Source organism: Octopus sinensis, linkage group LG4 (genome assembly GCF_006345805.1).
Source record: "Octopus sinensis linkage group LG4, ASM634580v1, whole genome shotgun sequence".
NCBI classification, from domain to species: domain Eukaryota; kingdom Metazoa; phylum Mollusca; class Cephalopoda; order Octopoda; family Octopodidae; genus Octopus; species Octopus sinensis.
In genome coordinates this window covers 49,151,415-49,166,761 of record NC_043000.1, presented here as the reverse complement: position 1 = coordinate 49,166,761, position 15,347 = coordinate 49,151,415, and the positions used below count along the sequence as shown (strand labels likewise).

At 33.8% G+C, this 15,347-nt stretch overlaps 1 protein-coding gene across 10 annotated transcripts in view; it reads right to left on the bottom strand.

Annotated features, from left to right (window-relative positions):
• Nucleotides 1-15,347, bottom strand: part of LOC115210389 (bone morphogenetic protein 1) — a 2,987,986-nt gene that overhangs the window by 2,734,854 nt on the left and 237,785 nt on the right. For all 10 annotated transcript variants that reach the window (XM_029778966.2, XM_029778967.2, XM_029778971.2 and 7 more), the window contains exon 2: nucleotides 2,966-3,024. The gene's annotated coding sequence lies outside the window, so the exon portion shown is untranslated. The remainder of the gene's footprint in view (nucleotides 1-2,965; nucleotides 3,025-15,347) is intronic.

Here is a 15,347-nt window from a genome sequence, read left to right as displayed (position 1 = left end):
CGGCCCAGGAATCGAAACTACAATCTTACAATCATGAATCCAATACTCTAACCACTTAGTCATGTACACACAAATACACACACACACGCGCGTGTATGTCTGTGTGTGTGTGCGCGCGTAGATAAACACAGATTTCTTATTTTGAAATAAAATATTCCGTATAGCATTGTATCTGTCTATAGTTGAGCACAGACAGGCGGATCTTTAACGTAGTTCTCTGGAAGATTCAGCCTGACACAGAATGTGACGAGCCTGGCCCTTTGAAATACAGGTAACACTCATTTTCACCAGATGAGTGAGCTAGAGCAACGTGAAATAAAGTGTGTTGGTCAAGGACACAACTATCTATCTATCTATCTATCTATCTATCTATCTATCTATCTATCTATCTATCTATCTATCTATCTATCTATCTATCTATCTATCTATCTATCTATCTATCTATCTATCTATCTATCTATCTATCTATCTATCTATCTATCTATCTATCTATCTTTGCTGTCAACACCCGTTAAAAGGAGGGCTGGGCATGCCGTGGTTGATGATGCGCAGACACGCGCTGAGACTGCGACATCTCCGGCTCTATGTAGAGACGGTGAACAGGTGTGGTCGCCGTTTGTGAGGCACGCATTCCCGCAACTCGTCTCCATGACCGAACTACAGTCGTGGATCAAAAAGAGGCCGAAGAAGGGCGAATGGCACCGCGAGTGTCGCGTTGCTCTCAAGCAACTCTGCCGTCCCGGGTCGACCTTGAGTGACTTCAACACAACCAAAGCATTCTATAGGGGATTAGTGGAGGGGAGGTACGACGACGAGCTCGGGGCAAACCTGGGCGTCGACGAGGAATACCTGACCCGCCTGTTTCAAACGACTTTCGGCCCGGGACCTATGGACAACTTCCAGAGATCCCTGGCCTGGCGGTGCTACCGAGAAGCGCTACCCGTTCGGGATAAGCTCTATAGGCATGGCTCGAGAAACACGGGGCCAACCTGCCCGAGATGCGGGCAGAGCGACGAAACCGCTCTGCACGCAATCGTGCAGTGTCCAGCAATTTCCCACCTGTGGGCTTATGTCGAACGACTGCTGTCACGTGTGGGACGTGTCGGTTTATCAGCCGAGTCTATCGTTAATATCGTCACGCCTCCTTCCTTCAAACGGGAAGGAAGAGCTATTTTTATCATACTTGTGGCTATGGCGAAAGAATGTATCTGGTGGACGCGTCTGAAAGGATTAAAGACAAACACTTTCCTCTCTGGTCAATCTCTCATCAACTTCTTCAAGTATCACTTGAAGAAAAAAGTGAGAGTAGAGAGGCAAGTTTTGTCTAGTGAATGTTTTAAAAAAAGATGGGTGAATGTAGCAAGGATGGCACGTATGAATGACGAAGCCACCTTGACTATGATTCTATGAACCGTAAAAATTAATACAGAGAGTTGCTTATTTGCAAAAAAAAAAAAGAAATATAACATGTGACTTCATTGACCGAGGTTACCGTGGTCTTTTCCGTAGGCTTTTCTTTCCACGGGTAAACCTCACCTGTCCTCCCCTTTACACTTCATATTGACATTTCTGTGATAACGATCCCTATTGATCAATTTTTTTTCCTCTCCCCCCTTTTTTTAACCCCCCCTTTTTTTGTCCTCTTTCTCTCCTTTTACGATCCCTTTTGATCGACCCCCCCTTTTTTATTTTATTTTATTTTTTATTTTAATTTTTTTTTTTTTTTCAAACCTTCAAAAGAAAAGCTCTACCTTGTAATTTGTTCTATCTGTGTGCAGCCCTGTGTGGCTAATAAAGAAACATATCTATCTATCTATCTATCTATTATCTATCTATCTATCTATCTATCTATCTATCTATCTATATACATGTCTGTCTAATTACAATCGGTCTCTTTTTGCCGAAATAAACCGACACCAGTTGCCAAGCAGTGGTGTGGGGGTCAAACACAACACAGCATAAATACACACACGCACGCACGCGCGCGCACACACACACACACACACACGATGTCGAGGTCCATATGTTTGCTCAATTAAGGCAACAAAAAGAAATACCTCGCCAATAGTATTATTACCTTTGCCACTTCCACACTGAAATGGACTTAACATAAATGAGAGCTTATACTTTTCTTAGATAAAATCAAAGCATTTTGTGCATAAGTGGAGGATCACTTTAAATGAGTGTCTAAATGTTCATCCTAAGTTAGCGGGCGTGTTAGAGAGAGACAGATAATAGAGAGAGAGAGAAAGAGAGAGAGAGAGACAGAGAGAGAGAAAGAGAGAGAGAGAGAGAGAGAGAGTGGGAGATATGGCGAGAAAAAGAGAGAGAGAAAAGTGTAAAAAGAGCAAAGGTGAAAAGTGTGAGAAAGACGAAAAGCGGAGAAAAGAGAGAAGAAAGGAAACGAAAGGAAGAATGACAAAGAAAGAAAGATACCAATTTTGTTCTAATGTCATTAAAGGTGATCTGTAGAATTGAAGGAGACGTTAAGATAAAAGAAGTTTTGTTACAAAGGAATTTCTCTGTGTCTGGCGGATTAAAGAAAGTCGCCAGAAAACCAAAACTAGATCAATTACACTAGCTATTTCTGAGATTTACTAGTCTTCACTTAAAATCTGTTTGCACTTGATTTCGAATTTTCCCACTTTACTTAATCTGATACTTTGTTCGCTTATATTTTATCCTTAATATTGTAGGTCACAATACATATCAATAATAGGAACACAAAGAAGTCTAATAGACTGGCGATTAACAGCAACCAGATTTGTGAAAAGCCATTTCAAATTGTCCATCGTAAGCCGGGAGAAAAAGGAACAAATTGAAACGCAATCTGTTTTGCTTAATCAAACGGAATCTGTGATGCTTAATAAAAGGAAATCGTACGGAAAATAGGCGGAAAAATCCCTCAAAATAATGATCTCTTAATTCTAATTACGAAAATAAATTAGTAAATAAAATGACTTACCTTATATTAAGATAAAATATATCCACATATATTCCGAAATCACAAAATGTTAATATATCCTGAAAATCAAAGAAAATACAATTTAGAGAAGGAGAGTTTAACTATGAAGAGATAAACTACCTCATTAGAAAGACAGTAAAAAGAATGAAAACATACATATAAGTAATGCGAAAAAATTATTTTCCTGAAATAAGAAAATTTGGAAAGGCAGGAAAATCATATTTCTATTTGTACTTTAAACAGCTGGCGTAACTCCAACTACTGTGTCTACGAGAAAAACATAATTGTATCTGCTGGATAAAAGAATTCTAAGGTATTTATTTCTTCAAAGAAAATTAATGAATTTGGTAGAAGTAGAAGGCTCAGTGAACGTGCGTGGCTCCTGCAAGCTGGGAAAATATTTTTCGACTTTCATACTAATGTATATCAATGTAAGTTTGCTTAATCTAAAGCGAATACGAAATCGTTTATAAAAACATTATTTCATCATCATTAATTGTTTCTAATTTAGGCACATGGCTAACAACTTTGAAGGGAGCGTATATTAATTGATGCCATCTATCTCAATGTTTAAATTGTACTTATTTTATCGGCTTCGGAGGAAAAAAGGCAACGTAAATGATGGCGATATTTGACTCGAATGGAAAAATATTGGAAGAAATGTCGCAAAGTGTTTTGTCTGCGCCCTATCGTTTCTGCTAAGCTGCAGCCTTCGAATGGCCTATAGTTTAAGCACAAGATCGGGAGTTTATGAGGAGGGAATAATAGATAACAACGATCCCAGTGTTCATGTGATGCTTGCTTTAACAACACCGAAAAGATGAAAGGTGAAGCGGACCTTTACAGGCTAAGGAAACAAATATTTTTTCTTCTTGAGCCAAACATGTTTACATCAACTTAGCAACAGAAGCGAGAATGGAACAAATTGCTGTCAAGGAACTCTGAATTCTAAAAAAAATAAGTGTTCTATGCTTAGTTCATGTATGTGTATAAACATTTTTTTCTCTAGTTTCAGCTCAGAGCTGCGGCCATGCTGATGCACCACCGTTAAATGAATATATTATATATAAGTATGTATACGTATACACACACACACACACACACACACACACACATATATATATATATATATACTTTGATACTTTGATACTTTGATAGGTTTCGGCCATTATTGGCCCAGGCCATGTCTAACTAATAGCACCACCTGGTGAAGTCTTTCAAGTCAGAATTTGGGCACTATGGCCCACTCAAGTAGAGAGTTATTGTTTACAGAGACATATCCGGGGTGTAGGGGTTTATCCGGGATTTCTTGAAGGAATCTGTCCAAAGACTTCTTGAACCCTATAGGGTCAGTTTCTGTTTTAATTGTGTTTTGGTGTAATGTTAAAGAGAGCGGGGCCAATTGAGGTGAAATAATTGTGCCGTATTGTTGTTATGAGATGAGAGTGCGATTTTTGTTTTGGGCGGATGGCACGGGGCCCAAGCCTTGGATGTACCTTAAAGGTGATGCCAACATCATTTGGGCAATGCTGATGGAATATTTTCCACATCATGCAGATGATGTAGCGCTCACGACGACGTTGGAGAGAATAAGTTTTAGCTTTTCTAGTCGACCCCAATAGTCGAGGCCTGTCATGCCATCTATCTTTTTTGATTGCCCTTTGAGGTGCTTCGACTTTTTTGATACCTTGTATTGTGGGGGAGACCACAGTGGACAACAGTATTCAAGGTGGGGTCGGGCAAAAGTGGAGAAGAGAAGGATAATGTGTGGATATCTCTCGACTGGAAAGTTCTGAGAATCCAGGAACACATTCTGCGGGCCATGTCAACTTTGGTTTATATGAGTGGCCAGCTTACGTGTTTGTCCACAATTACTCCCAAGTCTCTGATGTTGTTGGACGCCGCGAGAGTTTCACCTGAAGGAAGGGAGTATGGGAGTTTCAGGGCATCCTCTTTTCCAAAGTGGATTAGCTCAAATTTATCCTCGTTCAGCAGCATCATATTGTTTTTTCTGCCCATTGGATAACAGCCAGTAGATCTGACTGAAGGCATGTCCGGTCATCGCCTCATTTATGACCTTCTGTAGCTTGGAGTCATCTCAAAGATTTTTATGTTGCTGTGCTTGATGATGTCATTAATGTCATTAATGTAAATATATATATATATATATATATATATACATACACATATATATATACATACAGATATATATAAACATATATATGTATATATACATATATATGAATATATACATATACATATATATATTCATATATAAATACATATATATATATGTATATATACATATATATACGTATACATACGTATATATAAATATATAAATATATGTATATATTATTGTGTGTGTGTGTGTATGTAATAAATTTAGTCATCTATTTCCAATGATATTGAGGTCGAATTTTGTATCCAAGTGGTTTATATATATATATATATATATATAATATATATATATATATATATATATATATATAATATAATATCAACAAAACACATGTATGAGAACGAAAATTTTCGACCTCAATAACATTGGAAACAGATGACTAATTCATTAAAACCTAAGCATAGCGCACTTATGTTCAGAATGCGGAGTTTCTCGACAGCAATTTATTCCATTCTCGTTTTTGTTATTCAGTATATATACATCTACATATATATACATATATATATACGTATATATACGTGTATATATATATAGATACACACACACACATGTATATATATATAGTATATATATATATACATAACTATATATATTTATATACATATATATATATATATATCTATATATATATATATATATATATATATATATGTATCTATACTTATGCATACATATATGAATATACGTATATATATACATATATACGACGGGCTTCTTTCAGTTTCCATCTACCACTCCTATATATAAATATATTTTATATATATATATATATTGTGTGTGTGTATATATACAGAGCAACAAAAGTGACAATGAATAAATTGCTGTCGAGGACTATGACATAAGTGTTCTATGCTTAGATCATTTGATAAATTTAGTCATCTATTTCATGATAGTGAGGTCGACCTTTTCGTTGTTATACAAGTGGTTTGTCGATATATACATATATGTATATACGCATATATGTATATATATATATATATATATATATATATATATAATATACATGTATGTATGTATTTAAATATGTATATATGTATTTATATATGTATATATACATATATATATAGATACATATATATATATATATATATGTATATATATATATCAATATATATAGTTATATATATATCTATATGTATGTATATATACGTATATGCCTATCTATATGAATATATAGATTTTCATTTATATACATATATTGGATTGCCAACTAATTTCCCGCGGTTTTTTTAAATTTTGGAATTTATTGCGTTTTTAAATTTTGGAATGTATTTTCTTTGAGAATTCTATTTTTGAATCATTTTGGAATCTGTTTTATTTTTCTTCCAGTTAATTTTAGTAAATTTTTGTTTATTTTCAGATCATTAAAATGGAACGTCAAGTTAAGAAAAACAAGCGTCTTCGATCCCTCTTTCGTTTTGCTTTTAATGAAGGTTCTAAGGCCGCAATAGCTGCTCGCGAAATTTGTGCTGTGCATGGAGAGGGTGCTATAGCTGAAAGAACCACTCGTGATTGGTATGCGATGTTCAAAAATGGAAAATTCGCCCGCAAAGGCGCACTTCATTCTGGCCGTCTAGTTCAGTTCGATGAAGAGCGATTAAACCAACTTTTGCACGAACATTTTCGTCAAACGACAGAGGAACTGGCAGAGAAAATGGAATGCTCCCACACCGCTCTAGGGAAGCATCTTCACTCGATTGGAAAAGTTCAGAATTATGGAGCATGGGTTCCGCATGCTTTCAGTGACAATAACAAAAATCAACAAGCGACCGTCTCCGCTGGTTTGCTTGCTCGTCACCGTTCAACTCATGGACACAAGCAACGTAAGGAATGAAGCAGCGTAAGGAATAGCATAGCCTCGCTGAAACAAGCGACACCGCGCGTGAAACAAGATCTTCATCCGCGTAAACGGTGTTGTGCGTATATTGGGTAGGGATTATCCATTACGAATTGCTTGAACGGAACCAAACGGTCAACGCGGAACAAACGGTTCAACAGATGGAACGACTCAACACGGCTATTCAAGAGGAAATATCTAAACGCCCGCCCTCATATTGCCAATATCAATTAAATTCACCCTCCAAAACAACTATTTCACGTTTGCCAACAATCGTCAAATACCTGGAATTGCAATGGGAACCAGTGCAGCCCCAACAATTGCCAATCTAATTGGAAAATATTTTTGGACGACTGCTTCATCCTCTGGAATGAAAGCGTAGATAAGATCCTGGAGTTCAAGAGACTTCTCAATAACATTCACACCAACTTACAATTCATAGTGGGACACAACCACAATGAACTCCCATACTGAACAATAAACAATAAATAGAAAGTGACATTTTTTACAATATCTGCTATTTATCTCATGTCATCCGAGACATATCAAAACAAATGTCCCCTTCAACCTTGCAACAAGAATTTGCACCATAGTATCCGAAAAAATACCAGAGAACTAAGATTGCAAGAGCTTAAAAATGTACTCCAGGACAGGCACTACGCAACTCAACTCAACTCATAAATGAAGGAATTAAACGTGCAAAATCGATTAATATTAAAACATTAAGAAAAACCAAACACAACAGCACATTCACCCTCAAAGCACTACCTTATATCTCCATATACAACCCCAGAAACAAAGAAGCATTAAATAGCATCGTCTAAAATCTTCAAATACTCCATAGGGACCCCAAACTTAAGGAGATTCTACGTAACCATAAAATTATTACGAACAGCAAACAGCCTACGACATTGAGGAAATTTCTCCCCAATGCCAAACTATTCTCTAGAACAACGGACGCAAGATTCGTGAAGTGTGGTCGCCCTAATTGTGGAACCTGTCGCAATCTTTTAGAAGGATCGGAATTCCATTTCAGACAAGGACAAATACTGAAGAACAAATCTAACTTCACTTGCGCCCCCCAAAACCTCATTTGCGTAATCTGATGCTCGGGCTGCCATCGAAATTATATTGTCTCAACAAGAGTTTCGAACCGAAGGAGATGTATGATCTACAGACAACAAATTTCCTCCCCTCAATATCACCAAACATACCTCAGTCAGCACATTGTCGAATGTGCAGAAATAATACAACCACAATTTTGAACTTTTTCAATTTTATCGACTTGCCTTCTTGCCGTTAACACAAGTAAGACTGAGTAAAGCAGCCTCATTTATCCAAAAATATAAACTAGAATTAAATATGAAACCATAATTAAAAATAAAGGACTTAGCCCATCTAATGGAAGATGTAAGGCAGAATAAAGCAAAGAACACAAAAACAACAAAAAACGAGATTTACTTCCCATTTACTGCAAAATGAATGAGTGAACAATTATCTCCCCTAGCAATATTTTATCCCATTACAAAATTTATCTCTTTCAACTCTCAGTTTGATGAGCAATGCGAAACCGATCCTTACTTCAATTATGTTGAAAGAACAAAACCTTATTTTATATAAAATTTTTAATGTCTTTATTATCGTGGCTCTAATATACTCTTAAATCCGGTAAAACAAATCTTCGCTGTTTTTCTTCTTATCTCTTTCTCTATTCATATCCACCACGTGTGTTTTCCCACAAAAAAATTTTCTACCACTGCGTGTGTACCGTTGGCGATTTGTTTCCCTCCGTCTTGTCTTCTTTGGATCTTTCCTTTTCCTATATTTCTGACGAAGAGGTCCGCTCGAAACGTTAAACCCTCCTTCTTTCCTTCTTTCCTGATCGTCCAATAATACTATAATACTATATATATATAACAACGAAAAGCAACCTCGATGTCATTGAAAATAGATGACTAAATATATTAAATGACCTAAGCACAGTTTCTTGACAGCAATTTATTCCATTCTGCATCACAACTGTCCTACGAACGGGAACGTGAAAACCCGAGTAGCAGTTATTGTGTGATGGTCCTGCAGCTGTAATATTGAAGTATATATATATATATATAATGTAATTTAATCCTATCCTCATTTATTGTCAGTCGAACTAGTATATCTGTTTACGTTAGTTTTTCTTTGTCCTGGTAACAAATGAGAACCTTTCGGAAATCCAACTCACGTTTTCTTTCTTGATGACGTGTTGTATTTATTGGTACTTTATTACCATGTATTTCATTTCAGTGTTTAGTTTCATCAAATTAATGTGGATTTTATTCATGTAGTGAGTCTGAGGAACGATGAAACTGTGCACATATATGTGTATGAGGAACTGGACTATTCTTATTAACGGCTGTCGAATTAGCTAATAACTCGGTGATGAAACCTTGTACGATTTCGATGGAGGTTACAATTCCGGGTATCTCCTCCCATTCATCATTTTTGTAGCTGAAACTAGAGATTTACCAATAACCACTGATTTTTGAATGCATGTGTAATAGTACCAGATTTTCTCGTACCGATTAATTTTCAACATGAAACCACCCGAATTCGAATGTAACCCATCAAATGCTCGATGGTCTTTAAATGAATAGATTAGCTTAAGTGTGAGAAATTTGTTGAAATAATTTTCAACGAAACCAAGCTCTTGCAAATCTATTTTAATAGAATAATAGCAACGATAAACATCTAATGAAATTTCAGTCATATGATTGAATTTCTTCTAATTAATGATATATTATTACTGGGAATTCAAGAAAATAACTCAATTCTACTCTTTGAATGATTTAGTTAATCAAAGTTTGGCTACAATTAAAGATGAATAATGCAATCAAGTGCGTATCGAGTTGATTTCATTATCTCTTGATTTGCTCGTAATTGCTTCATAGACTGTTGATCATGATATATACATACATACACACATACATATACATACATATATACATACATACATATATATATATATATATATACATATATACACGCACACAGGCAGACACAAACACAACTACACTCATGCAAACATATATGGTTGTGTTTGTGTATTCATCTATATACACAGACAACAAATATACACTATATGTTCATCTCTCTCTCTCACTCTATCTATATATATATACAAGACTTTATATGTGTACGCGCATGCTTGTATGTATACGTTCCTTTGAACGCGTTTGTGTATATCAATCTATACTTATGTATGTACGCGCGAGCTCAAACACTCAAACGCACACACACACATATACACACACAATATCTTCTTGTGTGTTTGTATCTGCATCACATCGAGTATAATGTACAATATACGCTATCTTAAACACACATATATAGACGCACTGATGCAAGTGTATACAAATATACATGTAGATAAAGGGCATATGTCAAAATATGCATTTATGTTCTCGTATATATGTGCATATTACATACATGTGTGTGTGAGAGGGTGTGTGTGTATATGTGCTATGATGTATATAAGTGTGTCTCTGTATGTATATATATATGTACATACATAAACACTCATAAATATACCTCTATTTCTCTCTCTCTCTCTTTGCCTGTATATATATATATAAATATATACACACACACAAATACATATATACATACATAATCCATATGTGCGTATGAACATACACAGAGGCTCATTCAGATAAAATATAAATATATATGTATCATATATATATATATATATATATATATACACACACACATATACATATAAAAATAAATATGTATTTATATATATACATATATAAATGTGTGTGTGTGTATGTGTGTATATAACCATAGATATACACACACACACACATATATATACCTATGAAATCCATATACCTAGTAATTTATCTGTATCCCCTTACTTTCTCTCCGTTTGTGTGCGCGCGTGCGTTTAGACATACACACACACACACACACACACACACACACATATATATATATATATAATCAGAAAACGTTGCTTTGTATACAAAATCGAATATAGTATATATATATATATATATATACACATATCAATCAATTTTCTTTCATCCCTATTTTTGTATCCATAATTTAATCTAAAACTTTTAGTGTTATTTGTGAAAGAAGAAAAACAAATTTCGTCAATGAAAGAATGAAAGACCTGCTCCATTAGAGCGTTTAAGGATGTTTTCTTTAACAACGTTGATATATGTACTGCCTACTTCATAACTAATGACGTTAAAACGGTATTGATTAACTTTATTTGAAATGTATATTCATATATATATATGTGTTCTTGTCTGTATGCATATTTGTAGGTGTATGTGAGTATATATATATATATATATATATATATGTATGTATTTATATAAATATATTATATGTATATACATGTATGTGTATATGTATGTATAAAAGGCATGTATATAAATATGTATATATGCATATACTCATGTATATATATATATATATAAAAGAAAGAAAACAAAAATGGAATAAGAACGTAACATGCGACAACAAAACATCCGAACAGTTAGATGATACAAAAAAAAAACAGGAAAAACAAGGATGTCCGGATATTTTGTTGTCACCTGTTACGTTCTTGTTCCATTTTTTTTCAGGACATGGCCTGGACCAATCTTTGGTCGAAACATATATAAGTTTTATTTAAGTTTTATATCGGCGTACGCACTCTTTTGGTCTCTCTCTCTCTCTCTCTGTATATATTAATAATAATATGACAACAAAAGTATGAATGAAACCTCGATATTATGTAAGATAGGGGAATTTCTCTATAAATATATTAATAGCCGGGACTCTGAGTTTTATTATGACAACCAACTAATTGTCACTTACATATATGTGTGTGTTTGTATAGGTATGTATGTATCTATTTACATGCATTTGTGTCGATACACCCTGAACATTTGGATCCGATACTAACAACAGGTGACTTAGATGAAGCAACGTAATTACCATGTAGCTCATTTTAAAGCGACAGATAGAAATATTGAAAGTAAACCTATACATTATCTCAACGTAGCACCTCACAGACATCTGATATTATGTGCAGTATTGTGGTGTTGTGTGTGTGTGTGTGTATGAGTGTTTAAATGTGTATATATATATATATATATATATATATATATATATATATATGGCGGGTTTGTGGGTGTTCATAATACTTGGTTGGCAGTAGAAATTTATACTTGCTAATGTGTTGTAAAATAATACCAGTAAGTTTACTGAAATCATTTTCGTAAATAATAAGAAACACATGCGTTGTGTTGAAAGGCTCTTAAAAATGTATAATCGAACAATGAAAAGCAATTTGCCAATTGTGAATTATGTATTTTCTTCTTCGTGCATTAGTTAATCATTACGACTGGCAATGTTCTCATGAAATTGGTGCCGAGTGGATGGGTTAATCTTTTCTTAATGAGACTTTCAAAACCGATTATATAGTGAAATGGAATATTTCATTAAACTGAGATATTGAAGTTTTTAAAAGACGGAACATGTATGTGACTATACGATCGCTTCGTTTGTGAGAAATAGAAGACAACCACCCGTTCACATAACATCGTAATGACGTTAACATAGTAAAGAAAACTTGGATAATTTAAATCTAGACACGGTACTGCTGGAATAGTGTATCTACTGGCATAAGTCTAGACAATACCTTTCCAATTAACATTACATTACATCGACCTCACTCAATTATTACATTACACGATATCTCGCACCAATTTGGCACCAACACAAAGCACAACGCATCCTTATATTAATGCAGCAGTTTGGCGTTTAGTTCTGTAGAACTTTAGTGTTCTGCATATATCCATTCAATACCCAGTTTATAGGGTGGTTGCTGGTCAAAATCGTTATCCACCCAGACAAAATACCCTGCAGCATCTAATTACGCTCACTTACGTTACGTGTTCAATAACTGCCGACGTCATGTTCGCTTTTCACATTCTCGGGTATTGATGAGACATATCACAGCCTACACACGCTTTCTCTCTCTCCCTCTCTCTCTCTCCCACACACACCTGCTCGCACACATGCACACACATATACACACACACACAAATAATCAAAAATAAATCGATACAGGTAACCCACCGTTGATGGATACATTTCATTATTAAAATGTCAAGCAGTTAATTCTATTTAGCAGCAGTGATGCATGCGATAAATAAATATGTTACAGCAATAATTAACTGTTTATAACAAAATAACAATGCAGGCAGGCCGCAGATGTGAGTTTATGTAATAATTTGTTTATTGTTTCATTCTGTTATCTCTTTACCTCCCCATTTTTTTTATTTTAAATTTCATAAATTTCTGTTATTATTGAAGAAACGAGTCAAAAATGTGTTCGACTAAGGAAGTTGTTGGCCCCTACTGGATTGTTTAGTCGTCGACACAAATTTAATGTGAGAACAGCTGCGAAAGAGATACAAATAAACGCATCAAACTATTCTTTCTTTCCACTTTAATCGCAATAGAAAATAATAATAATAATAATGATGATGATGATGATGATGATGATGATGATGCAAACGCTGTATTTTATGATTTTAAGCAAAATCATTTTCTTAAAATAAAATTAGATATTTATTAAATTTTAAAATGTGCGTGCAAATTTTTGTCATTTAATTGCCTGTTTATTTGTTTTCTTTTAATTTGCTTTCAGTGCTCATCATAAATAAATATTTCAATGTGTTGAAATTAATGTAAATCTAATTCTGCTCAAAACACTTGGCTTTGAAATAAATTGGAATGCTCATGCATTATTTAATAAGTATCTTACATTTTTCTGAAAGTATTCGATCGTAAATTTAAACCAGCGAAATAGAGTGCGAAAAAGCGCAATGACAGATAGAGAAAGAAAGAGATATAGAAACAGAGAGATTGACAGACAGAGACAGAGGCACAGGAAAAGAGAGAGAGAGAGAGAGAGAGAGAGAGAGAGAGAGAGAGAGAGAGAGAGAGAGAAATGGAGAAAGAGCTAAGAAGAAATAAAATAAATATTTGCTATTTCAAAATGTTCAACGGATATTGCATCCAGCACATTTTGGTGTTTTCGTAATGCTGACATTCTGAAATAATTATTTATTTACAGATATAGAAATCAATGGGAATTGAAAGTGAATAGTGGAAAAGTTAATAACATTAATAAAGAAAGACACCGCAAACTACAAACAGCGACAATACTTGGCAATCATATGTGCGTAAGAATGATATGTAAATATGAGCTTGCTATCATGCACAGTCACTGACGCACAGATATAAACCAACTGATACCTCAGAAGTGAAGAAAGAAATAAAATTAAATACCTCATAAAATGCGAAATTACACACGCACAGACACACAAATACACATACACATACACAGATATATAGTATGGTTTTTATGAAGCATAAAAAAAATATATATACACATATTCACATATATATATATATACATAGATACATAAATGTACATGTATATGCACCAATGTACATTTACGTATATATATATATGTATATATACATATATATATATTATATATATATATATATAATATATATATATACTGTATATGGATATGTATGCATATGCATATGTATGCATACATATACATGTGTATAAATATATACATATACATATGTATATATATATATACATACATATACATATGTGCACATACGTATATAAATACATACATACACACATATATAGACATCCGTATGTACACATATATACATATATATATATATATATATATATATATATATATATATACATACATGCATATGTATACATATTGTATGCATATGTGCACACATATATATAGTTATGTATATATATATATATATATATATATATATATATATATATATATATATATATATATATATATATATGTATACATATGTATAGATATGCAAACATAAGTGTGTATATATATATATACATACATATCGACGTATGTATGCATATATACACACACACATTCATAGATGAGATGTACATGGAAACCTTCTAAGCATTAAGAAAAATGACAAATATATTGAAATTAAGGAATATTACGCAAATGACAAAAGTATTTTTATTTATGCTTAATTGAATTCCAGATTTATTCCTCCGAAGAATCTGTTGCGATTCAGTAATTAAAGAAAATATATCATTAAATATATCATCAGTAAAAGGCATTTGACACATCGTCATGTGTACATGCACTATATGGAAAAAAAATGTTAATTTACACATATATCATTTTTTATGTAAAAACTTGATTTATGCATTTAAATATGTATGTCTGCATACGTATATGTATCTACATTGTAAGTATCAATATATGTATAAGTATACTCAAACA